Below are 15,121 nucleotides of genomic sequence, written 5' to 3'. Positions count from 1 at the left end.
GTAATTTGTTAATGTTGATACAGGACATCCATTCATGCACCTAGCTGTTTGCATTAACAAAAGCCTAAGTAATATAAACTGTTCATGTGATAATCAAATTTTTTGTATACATTTTTAATAAGGTAGGCTTGGCAATGATGGTTTAACATAATTCATTTATATTAACTAATGGTGAAGTATCAGTTCTAAATGGTTTAGAGCTACTAATGGGTCATTAGTTAGTGATTATAAATGTAAGATAATTCCTCAATATATTTAAGGGGACACAACATACTTAACTATTGGTGAAGTATATCGGTTTTCAATGGATTTGTGCTACCAATAGGTCATATGTTAGTCATTGTTAGGGTAGGATTATTCATGACTTTACTTAAGGGGACATCAAATAATTACATAATAGTGAGGTTATTAATGCTTTTTTCCAGCTCAGTGGTTAGGTGGCCAAAAGAGTATGTATTAATGATTTGATGTTTGTTAGAATACTAGTGATAGCACATACTCCTCCCTTAAAAAATGACAGGATTAGCTAAAAGTGTAGGCTATAAAGACAATTTTGTTAGACAACCTGTCGTGGAAATCACTAATGGGAAAGGCACAGAAACTGTTAATTATTTTCACAAGTCAAGCTTTATTCAAGATTTGCAAACCTGGAGCAGTTTACAACACTCTCAGCTGAGTCAGTTCAAGAACTCTCGGTGGAAGGTTGAGCTCAGGCCTATATACAGTGGGGAGAACAAGTATTTGATACACTGCCGATTTTGCAGGTTTTCTTATTTACAAAGCATGTGGAGGTCTGTAGTTTTTATCATAGGTACACTTCAACTGTGAGAGATGGAATCTAAAACCTACCAACCAGTAAGAATTCCGTCTCTCACAGAACTGTTAGTTTTTCTTTAAGAAGCCCTCCTGTTCTCCACTCATTACCTGTATTAACTGCACCTGTTTGAACTCGTTCCTGTATAAAAGACACCTGTCCACACATTCAATCAAACAGACTCCAACCTCTCCACAGACCAGAGAGCTGTGTAAGGACATCAGGGATAAAATTGTAGACCTGCACAAGGCTGGGATGGGCTACAGGACAATAGGCAAGCGGCTTGGTGAGAAGGCAACAACTGTTGGCGCAATAATTAGAAAATGGAAGTTCAAGATGACGGTCAATCTCCCTCGGTCTGGGGCTCCATGCAAGATCTCACCTCGTGGGGCATCAATGATCAGGAGGAAGGTGAGGGATCAACCCAGAACTATACGGCAGGACCTGGTCAATGACCTGAAGAGAGCTGGGACCACAGTCTCAAAGAAAACCATTAGTAACACACTACGCTGTCATGGATTAAAATCCTGCAGCGCACGCAAGGTCCCCCTGCTCAAGCCAGCGCATGTCCAGGCCTGTCTGTAGTTTGCCAATGACCATCTGGATGATCCAGAGGAGGAATGGGAGAAGGTCATGTGGTTTGATGAGACAAAAATAGAGTTTTTTGGTCTAAACTCCACTGAGGGGAGGATGGATGGGGCCATGTATTGCGAGATCTTGGCCAACAACCTACTTCCCTCAGTAGGAGCATTGAAGATGGATCGTGGCTGGGTCTTCCACCATGACAATGACCCGAAACACACAGCCAGGGCAACTAAGGAGTGGCTCCGTAAGAAGCATCTCAAGGTCCTGGAGTGGCCTAGCCAGTCTCCAGACCTGAACCCAATAGAAAATCTTTGGAGGGAGCTGAAAGTCTGTATTGCCCAGCGACAGCCCCGAAACCTGAAGGATCTGGAGAAGGTCTGTATGGAGGAGTGGGTCAAAATCCCTGCTGCAGTGTGTGCAAACCTGGTCAAGAACTACAGGAAATGTATGATCTCTGTAATTGCAAACAAATGTTTCTGTACCAAATGTTAAGTTCTGCTTTTCTGATGTATCAAATACTTATGTCATGCATTAAAACGTAAATTAATTACTTAAATCATACAATGTGATTTTCTGGATTTTTGTTTTAGATTCCGTCACTCACTTAGATTCCGTTGAAGTGTACCTATGATAAAAATTACAGACTTCTACATGCTTTGTAAGTAGGAAAACCTGCAAATTCGGCAGTGTATCAAATACTTGTACTCCCCACTGTATATTCCATTAAAAGTTTGGCGTCACTTAATATCCTTTTTTCAAAGAAAAGCAATTTTTCAGTACAACTAATTTTCAATGGAATATCTACACAGGCATAAAGAGGCCCATTATCAGCAACCATCAGTCCTGTGTTCCAATTGCACATTGTGTTTGCTAATAATTTTCTTTTGAAATGCATCAGTCTGTTCTTGTTCTGAGAAACTAAGTCTATTCCATGAGAGAGATTGCCAAGAAACGGAAGATCTTGTACAAAGATATATTCTACTGCTTTCTCATTACAGTGCAAACGGGCTCTAACCAGAATTAAAAGAGGAGTGAGAGACCCCAAACCAGTCTCAACATCAACAGTGAAGAGGCAACTCGAGGATGCTGGCCTTTTAGGCAGAAAAATATTTTTAAAATGTTATGTATACAGGGAAACCAAATGAGACAACGGTCTCAATTACAGTGGTGCCCAGAATTACAATAATAAAACAAAATTACAAATATTTAAAAAAAACAAGCATAAAACATGTAAAACTAAAACAATTAAAAATAGCAACTACAATTAACTGGAAAGTGGGCAGTCAAGCAACATTAAACGGTGTAATTTTCTATGCTTTTATGCTTGTTTTATTTTTTTAATGTTTTATTTAAATGTTATGTTTTATTATTGTAATAAAAGGCACCACTGTAATTGAGACCGTTGTCTCAGTTAGTCTTCCCTGTATACATAAAAAAAAATGTAGAACTTAATATTTGGTACAGAAACATTTGTTTGCAATTACAGAGATCATAAGTTTCCTGTAGTTCTTGACCAGGTTTGCACACACTGCAGCAGGGAATTTGGCCCACTCCTCCATACAGACCTTCTCCAGATCCTTCAGGTTTTGGTGCTTTCGCTGGGCAAAACGGACTTTCAGCTCCCTCCAAAGATTTTCTATTGGGTTCAGGTCTGGAGACTAGGCCACTCCAGGACTTCTTACGGAGCCACTCCTTAGTTGCCCGGGCTGTGTGTTTCGGGTCGCTGTCATGCTGGAAGACCCAGCCATGATCCATCTTCAATGCTCTTACTGAGGGAAGGAGGTTGTTGGCCAAGATCTCGCGATACATGGCCCCATCCATCCTCCCCTCAATACGGTGTAGTCGTCCTGTCCCATTTGCAGAAAAGCATCCCCAAAGAATGATGTTTCCACCTCCATGCTTCACAATTGGGATGGTGTTCTTGGGGTTGTACTCCTCCTTCTTCTTCCTCCAAACACGGCGAGTGGAGTTTAGACCAAAAAACTATATTTTTGTCTCATCAGACCACACAACCTTCTCCCATTCCTCCTCTGGATCATCCAGATGGTCATTGGCAAACTACAGACGGGCCTGGACAGGGGGACCTTGCGTGTGCTGCAGCATTTTAATCCATGACGGCATAGTGTGTTACTAATGGTTTTCTTTGAGACTGTGGTCCCAGCTCTATTCAGGTCATTGACCAGGTCCTGCCGTGTAGTTCTGGGCTGATCCCTCACCTTTCTCATGATCATTGATGCCCCACAAGGTGAGATCTTCCATGGAGCCCCAGACCGAGGGAGATTGACCGTCACCTTGAACTTCTTTCATTTTCTAATAATTGCGCCAACTGTTGTTACCTTCTCACCAAGCTGCTTGCCTATTGTCCTGTAGCCCATCCCAGCCTTGTGAAGGTCTACAATTTTATCTCTGATGTCCTTACACAGCTTTTTGGTCTTGGCCATTGTGGAGAGGTTGGAGTCTGTTTGTTTGAGTGTGTGGACTGGTGTCTTTTATACAGGTAACGAGTTCAAACAGGTGCAGTTAATACAGGTAATGAGTGGAGAACAGGAGGGCTTCTTAAAGAAAAACTAACAGTTCTGTGAGAGACGGAATTCTTACTGGTTGGTAGGTGATCAAATACTTATGTCATGCAATAAAATGCAAATTAATTACTTAAAAATCATACAATGGGATTTTCTGGATTTTTGTTTTAGATTCCGTCACTCACAGTTGAAGAGTACCTATGATACAAATTACAGACCTCTACATGCTTTGTAAGTGGGAAAACCTGCAAAATCGGCAGTGTATCAAATACTTGTTCTCCCCACTGTAAATGAAACAAAGATGTGTTCATGGAGATTCTAGATTATTGAAATAAACCTCTATGGTATTGGTTGAAAGATTTTCAAAAAGGTTATAAAATCTGCAACCAAGATGAACTAGTGATCAAACTTGAACCAGTAAAACTTTGTTTATAAAGCACATTTCTTACAAAATGCAGGTCTTTTAATCTGTTTGACATAATAAAAACTGTTAATAAATAAAGCTTTGATAAAGTGTACGAATTACGGAAAAGATATACATAAAAGAAAATAAGACAAAACAATGGAGATAAATTAAATGTATGTTAAAACAAGTTGAAGAAAATCTTTTAGAAAGCCAGGCAAAAAATGTGTCTTAAGACCTTTTTAAAAAATAGGGCACAGATAATGTGTGGGACTTTATGAGTGAACTGACGTCACACCAGCGACAGCTGATATTTCTGGGAAAATGAGGCGGAAATACTTCCTGTTTTGAAAGTTACATCCTTCAGGTTTAAGAACTAAGGGTATGCAGACTTTTTAACAGGGGGTCATCATTTTCTTTTCTTTGTTTCCATGTTTTGTTTGATGTTTGTGCCATTCTGTTATACTCTGCAGTTGAATATGAATCCCATAAGAAATCAAATAAATGTGTGTTGCCTGCTCACCCATGTTTTTTTTTTAAATTGTACATATATTACTAATTCTCCAAGGGTATGCAAACTTTTGAGCGCAACTGTATATGACCATAAATGTAGCCTCAACAAATTCCTTTCTATGTCACGATGACAGGCATGCTTTATTTCTGTAAAGAAACTGAAAATCTAAAAAATTTTTAGCAACTAAGTAATGTGGGTATTAAATGTATGTTAAAACAAGTTGAAGAAAATCTTTTAGAAAGCCAGGTTAAAAAGGTGTCTTAAGACCTTTTAAAAAAAGAAATGGCAATAGTATCTGCGTTCTTTAGAATATCTGTTCCAAAAGTCCATAGTGACTGAAAGAGGCTTCGCCAACAGTTTTGGTTCTGACCCTTGGGATAACCAAAAGACCAGTAACAGATGATTTGAGAGACCCACCAGGCACATGATTTAAAAACCTCTTTGGACATTCGCACCAATAATCAAAACCTCAGTTTGTCCTTAATTGCCTTATTATATAAAGAGGTGTTGTCTTTCAAAATGTGAAGTTGGACTGGTAATTTTGACTTTCTCTGTTCAGCCTTTCTACAGTTTATTTTTAATTTCTTTGTTTCTTCATCCCTCCAACGAGGTTTCTGTTTTTCCAATTACGTTTATTTTCAGTGGAGCTACAGGATCAATTGTTGTGCTTAGTCTTGTGAAAAGGTTATTTACCAGGTCATCACAAGAGGATGGTGGAAAGGGCAAAAGCGTATTAACAATGTGGTTTTTAAAATGCTCTGCTATGTTAGTGGAATGATAATATTTTTATAACTGTATGTTCTGCAGTGCAGAGTAGTAAAAATGATACAGAAGTGGTCAGACAAAGCTACTTCAACAATAGACAATATTTCAATTTTAGGCCCTGTGAAATCACCAAGTCTAGTGTTTTGTGGGTGGGCTCATTGACAGGGGGGACTGGTCATTAGGGGTTGTCAACAGAAAGAACTGCAACAAAATTATGTTATTTTTATGAAGATTACTTATCCTGAAGATTTAGGAAGATTACTTCCTATAATTTATTATCTATAAATATAGCATCTTCAGGATTTTATATCATGTTCATTGGTCCCTGCCTTGCAGCTTCAGACTGCGTTCTGCCAATTCGAGTTCGCAATAGTAGGCCATAGGCGTGAATGTGGGGCTAGCCCCTCGCTCATAATACAATGTACATTGTACATGTGAAAATATTAATATGCATGCTCAGAATGTTAGTGTGATCAATGTAGATCACACAAATTTTATGCCTAGTGGGGCTGACAGCAGGTAGCCCCACTACAGCGTCATTTTGTATTTCACACCTGATCGGCTGTCTGTCTGTCTGGCGCCAGCATTAGTCGACAAGAAGAGTGAGGAGGGTAGATTGTCTTAGCTAGCTTGTTAGCTTCACAAACACCAGATAACTTGAGAAAATGAATAATGAAAGTGGATTTCGTACTCGAGCACCGGTTTGAAAACCTTAATTTGGAGGAGAAACTTGAAGTAAAGTGGGTTTAACATGGAGTGGTTTTTAAAGAAAAAGTGGCTAATGGTTAGCATACAAAAGAAGGCACACTTCTGTTTTCCATGTCTGCTATTTGGTGGGGATGAAACTTGGTCGAGGACAGGTTACAAAGATTTGAAACATCTTTCTGAGAGGATTGCAAAACATGAGAGCAGTGGGAGTCATCTGGACAATGCTGTGAGATTGGGCTTACTTGGAAGGGTAAATGTGGCAGCCCAAGCTGACAGTGCATACAGGCGCTCCATTGAGCAGCATAACAAACAGGTAGAGGAAAACAGGTACGTTCTCAGTCAGATCATAACATGTATTAAACTGTGTGGAAAATGTGAAACCGCACTGCAGGGGCATGACAAGTTGGTGGACTCCCTGAATCCTGGAATATTCAGATGTGTGAGGGCGATTAAAAGTAGAACTGTACCACAGGTCAACTTGGATGGGAGGAGTGGCGCCCTGGTCAAGTAGGAGCCGAGTTTGGTGGAGAAGTGCTCAGTCTGGCTATGGATATTTTGTTAACCATTAGTCAAAGCCTAAATTGCATTGTTTCTTACTACTACTACCATGCAAAAATATTAAAAAATATTAAAAAATTACATTAACAGTTCATTCAGTATTTCTGGTTTGCTTCAAAGGAAACGTGCTGTATTCCAGTATTTCTTAACTTGCCTTATTGTATGTAAATGTTGACAGGAGTGGGCAAAATGGAAAAACGTTAACAACATTTAAAAAAAGTTAAGAAAAGAATGCATTTCCAACCTTGTGCCACTCTGATGCACAACATGGGTTCAACCAATCAGTCATTTCCAATCTAAGCCACATAAAAAAGCGAGACAAATTGTCAACATTATACAAACATTTTTTGAGTTCCAAATTAAGGTAGTCATTGTGATCTCAGACCAACAATTTTAGCCCCACCCAAAGAACGATGCTTTCAGGTTAATGATTATATTATAAAAAAATATATTAAAATACTTAATACTTCTGCGCTATGCCAGAGGAAGTCCTGTATCTTATAACAATAAACAATATTTATTTTGTGTTTATTGGAATGTACCTCAACGGAATTACGTCAACACCCAATCAACGTCATACAGACTGCCATTACACACTTTGGTCAGAGGAGGGCAACAGACAACCATTACGGTTCACAATAGAGTTACCACATGAACACAGTCCTGACTTTCATTATCTATACATTAAATCAATATCAGTGAACACCTACCAATTGTCAATCCAATATGTAAAAAGAATACATATAAAGCAGCTTTTTTTGTGTTAGAATAGTGTGGATGTACTCCCCAAAAAGAAAATGTTAATACATCCAATGATGTGCTTTGTATATGCTTCATTCTCCACTTCAGTCAATCTGTCAAATGAGTTTCTTTTATAAAGCTCTTTTTACATCAGCAGTTTGCTTTTTTGCACAAAATGCTTTTTCAGATACCCAGCCTGAAACCCCAAAGAGCAAGCATCCACATGTATACACTGTGGCTAGAAACCTAGGAAGAAACCAGACTCTAATGGGTGGCCAGTCCTCTCCTGGCTGTGCCGGGTGGACATTATAAGATTACATTACATTTTGGGCCACATCAATGTTTTTACATGTTCAGATGATCAGCAGGTGAATAAATGCTGGTGGGCTGTGTCCATAGTCTTTATTCAGACTCTAGTTCAGCTGCACAACCCAGTCAACCAGGACTGGGATGTGGTGATTCCGGCTGTGGGCAGTTGAAAGCAGGTATCATAAGGCAGTCACTAGATCTGCAACACAACCAGGAGGACATTGGACAGACACATCTATGAGTCGTCAGAGCAGGCGGTCCCGAGGCACGGTCCAAGGACTCATGTCCTCCTAAGTTCATTTGAATTCTCTGTATGTTCATATTCGAGCAACATTAGTTTATATGTCTTTGGCTGTAATAACAATTTATATAGAAGTGGGTTACATTCATATCTCAAGCTCAGGTTACACCCATGTTGAGCACAAAAAAATGCCATTTGCAGAGCACGTTCTCCAGATGTCTTTTCGAGAACCTCTGGTTGCAAAAAAGGCTACGTTTCTTGTACAGAAGCCTGATTAGCAACACTTGAGTTGACCCATAAAGTCCCCGGAGCAAGCGTAGATGACCATGTACCAGAAAATTGTTCTCTACAAGCAATTATACAACATAGCAAACTACTATAGTAGGGATTATCTAAATATCTAACATTATACAGTGTAAAGATGGGTGACAAATGAAAGGAAAACCAAATGAGTGGAGGAACGTAACGAATGCAGATGCTTCATGTCATTTTCACACTCATCGAACCATTCAATGACCCCTGTGTGGATTGTATTCCATTATCATACTGGAAGAGACCCAATGATGAACCCTTTTACAAAGTCACTTAGAGCCTTTCCAAAATTGAGACCAACTGGGCCTGCTCAGCATTTGTATACACGCCACAGACAATGATAGGATGTTAATTGCTTAATTGTATCACACAGTACACCTGTATGGAAACATCTGCATTCATTAAGTTCCTCCACTTACTTATTCAGGCTTATTTGTTATTTAATTTGTTACCCGGCTGCAAGCGCTAATTCATACTGTAAAGACGCAATTGTTAAAAAGGAGTTTTATAGATGAGGGAATAGCTTGTCTTAATTGACTAATGAGCCCAGCTCACACCTGCCTACACTGTGACAAAGTGGGACCCTAAAGGTGCCCTCCCTCAGGGAACCAAGCTGAAAACACAGGGAACTGAACGTCAGGCCTATGGTAGCCTACCCACAGGAGAGCCTGGGCAAGCCGGCTAACTCCCAGGACCCAGGCTGCCTACACATCTCTTCCAGCCAAATCGACAGCGCCTTCGTGTGTCTGGCCGGGAGCCGTAGCACCAAGATGACAAAACTTCGCCAAACACCAAATAACCTTTTAGTGTCAACGTCAGGCAAATCAGTGTCATTTTGTACAGGACTGATCTCTGATCTGATCTCTATGGTAAATTATTTGACTAAGTTTTGTAAAAATCTGGGCAATTGTGTTGGTGATGTCATTTTTTCTAAAAAGTCTGTTGAGGTGAAGAACACAGATTATAACTTTTTCAGGGTTTGAATTTTGACCAGCGGTACAGAGTCCTGAGCTGCAATCACCCAGAGGATTCATGAAGATGTCCATCTTTAGCACATGTACTGTATGCCTGTAACACCGTGACTCAATCGAATGCATTTCATCAAGCCGTTCACATCAACATTTGTCACAGCACATAAACCAACCAACATGTAGGTTAACAGGCAGAGATACTGTAAATCCTCTGGTCATCGAACAGTTAACAAGTAAATACTGACATATGAACTGCCGGCTTGCACCAAGATGATAGGCAGTACTGTGCAAAACAAATTAAAGGTGGAGAGAAGACGGAAGGACATTGATGAAAGTCACAAAAGAAGACACAGGAACAAGACGAAACAACCGAACAGCGTACAAACAATGACCAGCAAACACATCAGGGAAGGAGGAACTTAAATAGGGACGGTGATCAGGGACGCAGATGAACAGTTAAGTGTTCATTTGTTCAACAAAACCCTATGGGGTGATTTCACAGACACAGGTTAAGTATAGTTTAGTCTTAGACCAGTATTAATTTATCTCCATAAAACTGGCCATGTATAACATTGAAGTAAACACATAGAAACACAATACAATACAATGTCATATAGAGGTGCATCTCAGAAAATATGAATATTGTGGAAAAGTTCATTTTCTTTCTGTAATTCAAATCAAGAAGTGACACCATATATTCCATTATATTTTTTGAGATGCACCTGTAGTTATCAGTTTTGTGTGGCCTCCCTTAGAATGAAAAGAAGCTAGAAGCTAGGGTTGACTGTCCTCAAATTTCTTTCTTGTGGTAAAATCTTCCAGGCATCAGGATTTGACACATTTCTAAACGTAGAATTTTTTTTCTTTTTTTTTCAGTGATCCCACACAGTTTCAATAATGTTAAGTTGGGGCTCTGATTTGGCTAATCTAATACTGTGACTGTTCCATCAACAGTCTTACGCTCCAAATATCATATGTCTAAATTGTCTTTTCAGGATGTTTGAGGTCATTATCATGCTTAAAGGTAATGTTTTTGGCAATCAACAATTTCTTCTAAGACTTCTTCTCATGGTCGAAATGTGTACTTTGGTGTCAGATGACTGTCCTACACACTTTTCGTAAATTTTCCTAAAATATCGTTAAACAATTTGCTGAAGACACTTGCCCAGTTCTGCAAAAATATTTTTTGTTGTAATTATAATACTAATGAATAAATTAGCCTAGTGATTAAAGCGTCTGACCACTAAGAAAAATGTTGCTGCATTGAATGCCTGAGTGGCAAACAAATACAACAAATTACACTGAACAAAATGATAAATGCAACACTTTTGTTTTGGCCCCCATTTATCATGAGCTGAACTCAAAGATCTAAGACTTTCTCTATGTACACAAAAGGCCTAATTCTCTCAAATATTGTTCACAAATCTGTCTAAATCTGTGTTAGTGAGCACTTCTCCTTTGCCGAGATAATCCATCCACCACACAGGTGTAGCATATCAAGATGCTGATTAGACAGCATGATTATTGCACAGGTGTGCCTTAGGCTGGCCACAATAAAAGGCCACTCTAAATGTGCAGTTCCATCACACAGCACAATGCCACAGATGTTGCAAATTTTGAGAGAACATGCGATTCGCATGCTGACTGCAGGAATGTCCACCAGAGCTGTTGCCCGTGAATTGAATGTTCATTTCTCTACCATAAGCCATCTCCAAAGGCGTTTCAGAGAATTTGGCAGTACATCCAACCGGCCTCACAACCGCAGACCACATAACCACGTAACCACAACAGCCCAGGACCTCCACATCCAGCATCCTCACCTCCAAGATCGTCTGAGACCAGCCACCCGGACAGCTGCTGCAACAATCGGTTTGCATAACCAAAGAATTTCAGCACAAACTGTCAGAAACCGTCTCAAGGAAGCTCATCTGCATGCTCGTCGTCCTCATTGGGGTCTCGACCTGACTGCAGTTCGTCGTTGTAACCGACTTGAGTGGGCAAATGCTCACATTCGATGGCGTCTGGCACTTTGGAGAGGTGTTCTTATCACGGATGAATCTCGGTTTTCACTGTACAGGGCAGATGGCAGACAGCGTGTATGGCGTTGTGTGGGTGAGCGGGTTGCTGATGTCAACGTTGTGGATCAAGTGGCCCATGGTGGTGGTGGGGTTATGGTATGGGCAGGCGTGTGTTATGGACAACAAACACAGGTGCATTTTATTGATGGCATTTTGAATGCACAGAGATACCGTGTCGAGATCCTGAGGCTCATTGTTGTGCCATTCATCCATGACCATCACCTCATGTTGCAGCATGATAATGCACCGCCCCATGTTGCAAGGATCTGTACAAAATTCCTGGAAGCTGAAAACATCACAGTTCTTTCATGGCCAGTATACTCATCGGACATGTCACCCATTGAGCATGTTTGGGATGCTCTGGATCGGCATATATGACAGCGTGTTCCAGGTCCTGCCAATATCCAGCAACTTCGCGCAGCCATTGAAGAGGAGTGGACCAACATTCCACAGGCCACAATCAACAACCTGATCCACTCTATGTGAAGGAGATGTGTTGCACTGCGTGAGGCAAATGGTGGTCACACCAGGTACTGACTGGTTTTCGGACCCCCCGGACCCCCCCAAAACAGTGAAACTGCACATTTTAGAGTGGCCTTTTATTGTGGCCAGCCTAGGGCACACCTGTGCAATAATCATGCTGTCTAATCAGCATCTTGATATGCCACACCTGTGCAATAATCATGCTGTCTAATCAGCATCTTGATATGCCACACCTGTGAGGTGGATGGATTATCTTGGCAAAGGAGAAGTGCTCACTAACACAGATTTAGACAGATTTGTGAACAATATTTGATAGAAATAGGCCTTTTGTGTACATAGAGAAAGTCTTAGATCATGATAAATGGGGGCAAAAACAAAAGTGTTGCGTTTATCATTTCGTTCAGTGTATTTGTTCTGTCCCTGGAGGAAAAGTAGCCCTGCCCTATCTGGCAAATGCCAGACCTCCCCAATGTGGAGGGTTTGGGTTAAAAGTAATTTAGAAATTCTACTGGAACTTATGTTTACAGTAGTTGACTAGGTGATTTTAATCTTTAACCACTAAACTTTTGTGACAGTTCCACGTGTGAGGAGATCATCATGAGAGACAATAAACAACAATACTCTAAGGTCCGTTTTCCCATTCTCCACAAGACGATACACAAGATACACAAGATGATACACAAGACGATACACAAGACGATACACAAGATACACAAGATTATACATTTTCTCCACAAGAGAAAGTGTATCATTGCTATTGAAGATACAAAAAAGAGCATTACAATTCTGGATACACCTAAATCAAAACCCAAATTCAAGTCTCCAATTCAAACCATTTCAAACTCAAGAGCTGACACCAGAAAAGAGTTCCCTCAGTCAGCTGGTTCTGGACCCAACCAATCAGACTGATACCACCACTGGTTCAAAATAAAAAATAAAAATAAGCACAATCGCAAACCAATCTAAGGACTTATATCTGCAACAAAAACACAAAGCAGACTGAACTCGAATCTGAACCTAAACTGAGAATATGAATTTGCAGATTGTCTCCACTCGGTCAGAGATCTGAAACAGAGACAGATCCAAACCAAGTACAGGCTGAGTGACCACCACTTGGCAGAAGAAACAGGCAGACATAAAAAAAAACATGGCTACCCAAACAGGAGCATGAATGTTGTCAGGGCATGACAGGGGAGATTGAGACAGAGATGCACTTCCTACTTCACTGTGAGAAATATTATTCACCAAGAAACTACATATTTGAAAAACTGACCAAATATATTCCACATTTTAGATCATTACAGCCCCAGGAAAAACAAAAAATACTAATGGGCGAAGGATCAATGGCTCCTCTTGCAGCAAAATATGTATTTTCCTGCCATAGCCTGAGGGACACTCACTACACCTATATCCATTAGAAATCCCCTCTGAGTATAATAGTTTTAGTAGATAGATTGGAATTGGAAGTGATAGTTGCAGTGGATTGCTGAAATTATGATAGTATGTTATTATTTATTGTTATCTTTCCTGATTATTCAATCAAATTTATTTTTTTAAAGTTTGTATTAAGAGCTATTATTCAATTATTCTTATTTCTTCTGTGACATATTTTGTTAGTTTTTGTTATTATCACCAAAAAAAAGGATTGGTTTATTTCAGAACAATGTATATTGTATACATTGATGCTTTGGCAAAAGGTACGCAAGGTTTTTCCTGCCAGTAAAGCAACTGAATTTAATAGCAATTGAGAAAGAAGAAGAGAGAGAAAGAGTTCGGGAGTGAGAGACAGGTGACGGGGTCAGAAGTGCTGCCCCTCCCCCAATAAGAAACAGCATCCTCCATGAATATCTTCAATAAAGCCTGAGCTTTTATTTGGACGTTGCTGGAGGGAAAAACACGTCAGACTACAAACAAGCATAGTATACACAAACTCCCATATAGAAACACTCTGTTTACAGCAACATCACTGCCATTACTACCAGTGAAAATTATATATGCATATGTTGGGGAAAAGGGAGAGACCCACATTTTTAAATATTCCTGCTAACTTCATGGATACTTTATATTAATCTCAGGTGGTGCTGTTTAAATTAAATATACAACTCCAAACTAATATTACTACTTTACGGAAAACACCATGTTACTTGGAAACATTGAAATAATTTTTTATGATACAATAAGGTAATCCAAACACTAGGTTTGAACAGTGTTTGATTCTTATTTTGTTTGATGCATTGGACCATGGGTAATGCTCCTAGTTAGTTGCCCAGTGATTGGGGGTGGTTCGTGGGGAGAGATTATGTTTCTGTGGGGTAATTGGAGATTAGGGGATCATGTTGCACGTCTTTTCAGACACACATACAAAACTGGAGCATTTGCTTAATGGTAGAGGGCGAGACAGCGGAGTAGGCTTTGTCCTGTTCCAAGTGACAGCTGTTGCCCACATTGGTGAGACGGTAGACACAAATCTACACTCTAAACTGACATGACAACCTGACAAGGTCTCATGGACATTTTAGTTGTTGTGGTTTGTGTTATATTCTGGGTTAAGGTTTACAACGTTGAATTTGAAACACTTGATTCACATTAATCAGGACTTTAATTGTTTTGTAAATCTAAGTCGGAAGCAAATATGTCCATCTTTTTCATACAGGAATTTAGACAAGATGTGTCATCTGTGAATAGTATTACCTTGTTGTCTTCAATTTACTCTGTTCAGGTTGTCCTTCCTTGAGTTGGATTTGCATGCCAGGTCTTTGCCTTATCTTACATCATGTAGATGAGATCTTACTTACTGCATATTTGTTTTGCAAACATTTAAATCAAAGTTGTTTGTTGTTTGCATTTGTGATAAGTAGGAACAAATAAAGACAGTTTGACTCAGTGGTTTAAAAAGTTAGGCCTATATTTCCTCTATGTTTTATGTTCTTGTGTAATTGAACATCTTTGAAACTGAAACAGAAAGGACAGGTTTGGCTTATGATACTAGTCATTGCTATTGTTCCAAAAAGATAAAATGTTTATAGTTGAAAAACAGTGAGAATGGACTACAAAGTATATTTCAAGGAATACGTTTCAAAAGTAGGGCTAAAGTAAGGCTAAAGACGCAGGTTGCTT

Source organism: Esox lucius, chromosome 10, assembly GCF_011004845.1.
Source record: "Esox lucius isolate fEsoLuc1 chromosome 10, fEsoLuc1.pri, whole genome shotgun sequence".
In the NCBI taxonomy this organism is placed as follows: domain Eukaryota; kingdom Metazoa; phylum Chordata; class Actinopteri; order Esociformes; family Esocidae; genus Esox; species Esox lucius.
Note: the sequence above shows the minus strand (reverse complement) of the source record.